Raw genomic sequence first — 5920 nt, 5'->3', positions numbered from 1 at the left:
CAACAAGGAGGGCAACTTGCTCGTCCGCATCATCTGTCTGCTCCCGCGGCCGACTCATCTGTCTGCTCCCGCGGCCGACTCACCTTTGAGTAATTTCAGTTTCACCTAGTGATCATCAACTTCATGGCGGATTATTTCCGGCCTAAACACGTCAGGTGATATCCATCTAAAATATATGTTGTTAGCATATATTATTTTTGTCAAAGAGCAGTATATTTTTGCCTTGGTCTGCAATATTGTCTATGCAGGACAATTGTTCACTACAAAAACTAAGGCCGTATCATGGATGTATAGCTCGCGCTACCGGTATAATGCACTAGTATCTGACCATGACATCAAGCTCGATGAATATATGTGCAAACCGCCATTCTGCAGACCAGTTTACATCAACATAATGTGGCTAACTTGCCTGTCCACGCTCGCTTATAACACCGCAACCGACTCAGCTATCTGTGCTGCCTCTGAAGCCGCGGTCATCTTTGATGTCCGTCTCTCGCGGTCTGGTCTACATCATCATACCGGGCCGCACCTGTCTGCATGAGCTATTTATTGAGTATGAACAAGTCACAGCTTGGGTAGCCCGGTTTTCTTTCAACAAATTGGAGGCAAATTATCATATACTATCAACCGCCGTCTGCACTGGATGGCTCAATGGGCAGGCGCACAAGTCACCATCACTACAGTTTGGTTAAACTTCAAATCCGGTTCAAGGCAAATTTATTTACCACAAAACTTTCAAGCTCTCAAATCCGGTTCAAAATCCGGCTCAAGGTAAATTTATCTCTCACAAAGTTTGAAGCTTTCAAATCCGGTTTAAAGTTCCAGTTCAAAAGGAGTTAATCTCTCGCAAGTTCGAGTTCTCAGAAAGATTAAAGGGTGCCAAAAAGAGCTTGCTGCCATGATGCGCGGTTCAAACATGGGTATCCCCTTATGGCTTATCTTATTATGGTCACTTGGGGGCTTCCTGCTCATCGAGCATAGCTATCAGTACCCTCTTGATCGGCGCAATGCCAAAACTTACATGGTCACTTGGGGGCTTCCTATTCAAACATAGGTCGTATTCGAACCAAAGAGAGCATAGCTGTCGGTACCCTCTTGATCGTCACAATGCCAAACCCACTAGGGGGCTTCTTGATCGTATCTGAATCATAGCTCAACCCCTTTGGGTCTGACGTGGATCGTATTCGAATCAGCGTCGTTAAACAACTCTCAAGGTCATTTGGGGGCTTCCTGTTCAAACATAGGTCGTATTCGAACCAAAGAGAACATAGCTGTCGGTACCCTCTTGATCGGCAACGCCAAAGCCACTGGGGGCTATATGATCGTATTCGAATCTTAGCTTAACCCCTTTGGAATGGTTTTCTGATCGTATTCGAATCAGAAGCCTCAAAATTTTTTGAAGTCTCTTTTTGCAAACAATTTTTTGGATTTTACTTGAAGCTTTTATTATCATATCTAAAGTGTATATGAGTGGTTTCTATTTAACCCGGCTTGATTTTCGATGATAAATCGCCAGCTTATGACAATCATCATCTATGTGGAAGCATTGACTTCTAAGGATTGGGTTATCACCCTTATTGCACAGGTCATGTAAATCGACAGTACAAATTTAATATCACAGTGGTTATATGTGAGATATTATGACCCGCCCTGCGGTAAACCACCAAGGGATCTTGTGATCTACTTGTGTGCAGGATAAGACTACATTTGGGTGGTTACCCGTCCTGGCTTTTGACGCTAAGTCGCCAGGGCATATGTTGTTTAAACTCTGTGCAGGATTTATAGAGCTATGACTTACATAAATGATTAAATTCAAGCCCATCATCAAAGATTGAAATTGGTCTCTCAAAAGGGTTATCAATTCTGGATTTTCTCAAAGGCTATAAGCCGCTGGGTTATAAAAATTCCGGCTTACAATGGAGGCGTATTAAATCGCCATCGGCCAAGAGCCGCCGGGTATTTAAACTCCGGATTTACTTATCAATAGATGAGGTATTCAAAGTCGCTTTGGCACAATGGCTATTATTTTACCAATGGATATGATTTATTCTACAATGGAAGGAATAGTCCCGAGTCGCTGCAGGCTTACGACCCGGCACTTGGGGGCTACATTATTTAAATTGAGATTACATCAAATATGCAAGTACCATGTCACTGCCAGCATGCACCATGGCACTTGGGGGCTAATGCAAAGTCATTTTTTCATCACCTTATTGAAGACCCGACTCATCACATTGTAATGAGCCGGCCCTTGGGGGCTACCAATTGCTCCTGTCAACAATTCAAGGTACACGAGTCTTAATCCATTATATTGAACGGTCCACTATTCAGTTGGTAGAGTACAAAGCTCTTAACCTTGTGGACGTGGGTTCAAGCCCCATGGTGGAGATTATATTATATGATGTTATTATCAATAAATTATATACAAAGTCCCAGCTCAGTATTATCTTACTAAGCCGGCCCTTGGGGGCTACACGTTGCTGTTCAAGTTTACATGATTATATCTACAAAGTCCCTGCTCATTATTTCATAATGACCCGGACCTTGGGGGCTACACTGGTTGAAGTTTTCATAAGCATAACACAATTACAAGTCCCAGGTTGCTGCAAGCATGACAACCCGGCACTTGGGGGCTACAGGTGATATGCATATAAGGGAGAAAAAATCTTCAAATTCTCAGTTTGGAGTAGACCAGATTAACCCGGTGTCTGCAACAATCATGACCCAGTATCATTTATTTATAACCCGGAAATTTTGGCAATCCTAAATCGGCAAGATCTACATCTTTAAGCCGGCTGAATATCAGTTGAATATTTCAAGACCAATATTTTTGTCAAGTCAGAGCATTGAAGGCCGACTCAAATGGATTATTTCTTATAATATTTCTCTACAAGAGTCAATGTCAGCAAATTGGTTATGAAGCTGGCCTATTGACTCGGATTTTTTAGAAGAAGTGCCTGAATTTTTTTGCATTGGCAAGGTTTGGACATATCTGTTAAAAGAGATTTGCTATAAGATCTTGAGTATGCATCCAGGAGGAAATGACAAGGACTTAAAGATGATCAGGTGCCGGTTCAGGAAAATATTTAACCCGGAGCACAACCTATCAAGTTTGTTCTTGTATTTATTTTACAAGATCAGTTTAACATGGACAAATCCAAATTAAACTGGGGGCTAATGTCGGGGATATACCCTGCGGTATGACCCGGCCAGACACGGCGCTTCATCGTAACCCGCGGAAGATTGGCGACTTACGGGTCTAGCGGTTCACTGGTGTGACGACTCACGAGCCTGGCGACTTAATGATGGCCCATGCAGTCAGACGGATGACAAAGGCCCAAGGCCCAGTAGGCCGACTCATGTTATTGTGGGCCGACTTAAGACGGAAGGCATGAGGAATATTTCCTTTACAAGGAAGCAAGACCCGTACTTGTATCTGACTTGTAATAGAGAATAAGTTAATTTTAATCCTACTAGGACTCTACATGTAAGCCGCCCCTTCAACTTATATAAGGAGGGGCAGGGCTCCCCAAAGAGGGAGAGGCAAGAAGAAACAATATCTAGGGCTAGACACAAAGGAGAGCCGGCCTGCCGGCGACTCCCTCATGATCATAATGAGACCTAGCCACAAACAACATGTAGGGCTATTACCGGATGATGTTTCCCGGGGCTCGAAGCTGTCTAAATTCTTGTCTTGTGCTGCGTCTCTCGATTCCGCTCAACCCCTCTCAAGCTACTACAAAGATGCGTTGGCCTCACGACTAAGTCCTCACACTAGAACATTTGCCGTGACAATTCCACGACACCTATCCTTTGACATTGATCACAAGATAAGACGAACTTACGGGCATCCTTGAAGAGAGTAGGCCAATTAATTCCAGATTGCAGTACCTTGTGAGGAGTTCTATCTCCAGCATGATGCCCTCCATAAGCATCGGAGTGACATTTCCATAGGATTTTTCCCTGTTCATGCTCAGGTACACAACGTCTAATAATACCATCTACTCATTCTTTATAAAGATGTGGGTCATCCTAAAAGTAGTGTCTTAAATCATAGAAGAATTTTTTTCTTTTGTTGGTATGTAAAGCTAGGTGGTAATTATTTAGCAACAATGTAATTAGCATAATCAGCATACCAAGGAGTACTGTGAGCAACATTTATTGCAGCTAACTGCTCACCAGGAAAACTATCATCAATAGGTAGTGGGTCATCAAGCACATTTTCAAGCCTAGATAAATTATCAGCTACTGGGTTCTCAGCTCCTTTTCTATCAATGATATGTAAATCAAATTCTTGTAACAAGAGAACCCATCGAATAAGTCTAGGTTTAGCATATTTCTTCTCTATAAGATATTTAATAGCAGCATGGTCTATGTGAACAGTTACTTTGGAATCAACAATATAAGGTCTAAATTTATCACAAGCAAAGACAACTGCTAAGAATTCTTTTTTCAGTAGTAGCATAATTTGTTTGAGCACTGTCTAGAGTTTCACTAGCATAATGAATTACATTAAATTTCTTATCAACTCTTTGTCCTAGAATAGCACCAACAACATAATCACTAGCATCACACATAATTTCAAAAGGCAAGTTCATATCAGGTGGTCTAAGAATAGGTGCAGAAATTAAGGCTTTCTTGAGTGTTTCAAAGGCTTCTAGACAATCATCATAAAAAACAAAAGGAATATCCTTTTGCAAGAGACTAGTAAGAGGCCTAGAAATTTTCGAAAAGTCTTTGATAAATCTCCTATAGAAACTAGCATGACCTAAGAAACTACAAATACCTTTTATATCTTTAGGACATGGCATTTTCTCAATTGCATCAACCTTAGCTTTGTCCACTTCAATACCTCTTTCAGAAATTTTATGACCCAAGACAATGCCTTCATAAACCTCCCAATTAAAGACAAGATTTGCTTGTTCACATCTCTGCAAAACTCGATCAAGATTGCTTAAACAATCATCAAAATACTTCCCATAAACAGAAAAGTCATCCATGAAACCCTCAATAATCTTTTCACAAAAGTCAGAGAATGTAGCAGTCATACATCTTTGAAAGGTAGCAGGTGCATTACATAAACCAAAAGGCATACGTCTATAAGCATAGGTTCCAAAGGGACAAGTAAAAGTGGTATTTTCTTGATTAGGTTGAGAAACAGGTATTTGTGAAAAACCAGAATATCCATCAAGGAAGCAAAAATGTGTGTGCTTAGATAATCTTTCAAGCATTTTATCAATAAAAGGCAGAGGGTAATGATCTTTTCTAGTTGCTTTGTTTAATTTTCTAAAATCAGTTACCATTCTATAGCCTGTAACAATTCTTTGTGGAATAAGTTCATTCTTATCATTAGGAACAACAGTAATACCTCCTTTCTTAGGGATACAATGAACATGACTTACCCATCTACTATCAGCTATAGGATAGATTATACCTGCTTCCAGAAGTTTTAATATTTCCGTTCTTACCACTTCTTTCATCTTCGGATTTAACCGATATTGGTGATCAACAACGGATTTAGCATCAGGTTCCATATTAATTTTGTGCTGACATAGAGTGGGACTAATGCCCTTTAAATCATCAAGAGTATATCCAATAGCAGCTCGGTGCTTCCTTAGAACTTTCAATAATCTTTCTTCTTCATGTTCTGAAAGGTTAGCACTGATAATAACAGGATATATCTTATTTTCATCAAGATAAGCATATTTCAAAGTGTCTGGCAATTGTTTTAATTCAAACACATGATCACCTTTAGGTGGAGGAGGACCTCCTAGAGTTTCAATAGGCAAGTTGTGTTTAAGTAGAGGACGTTGTTCATAGAAAATTTTATCTATTTCATTTCTTTCATCCATATGTAAATCATTTTCATGGTCTAGCAAATATTGTTCTAAAGGATCAGTAGGTGGTGCAACAATAGAAG

This window comes from Aegilops tauschii, chromosome 3, assembly GCF_002575655.3.
Source record: "Aegilops tauschii subsp. strangulata cultivar AL8/78 chromosome 3, Aet v6.0, whole genome shotgun sequence".
NCBI classification, from domain to species: domain Eukaryota; kingdom Viridiplantae; phylum Streptophyta; class Magnoliopsida; order Poales; family Poaceae; genus Aegilops; species Aegilops tauschii.
This window is presented reverse-complemented; position numbering follows the sequence as displayed.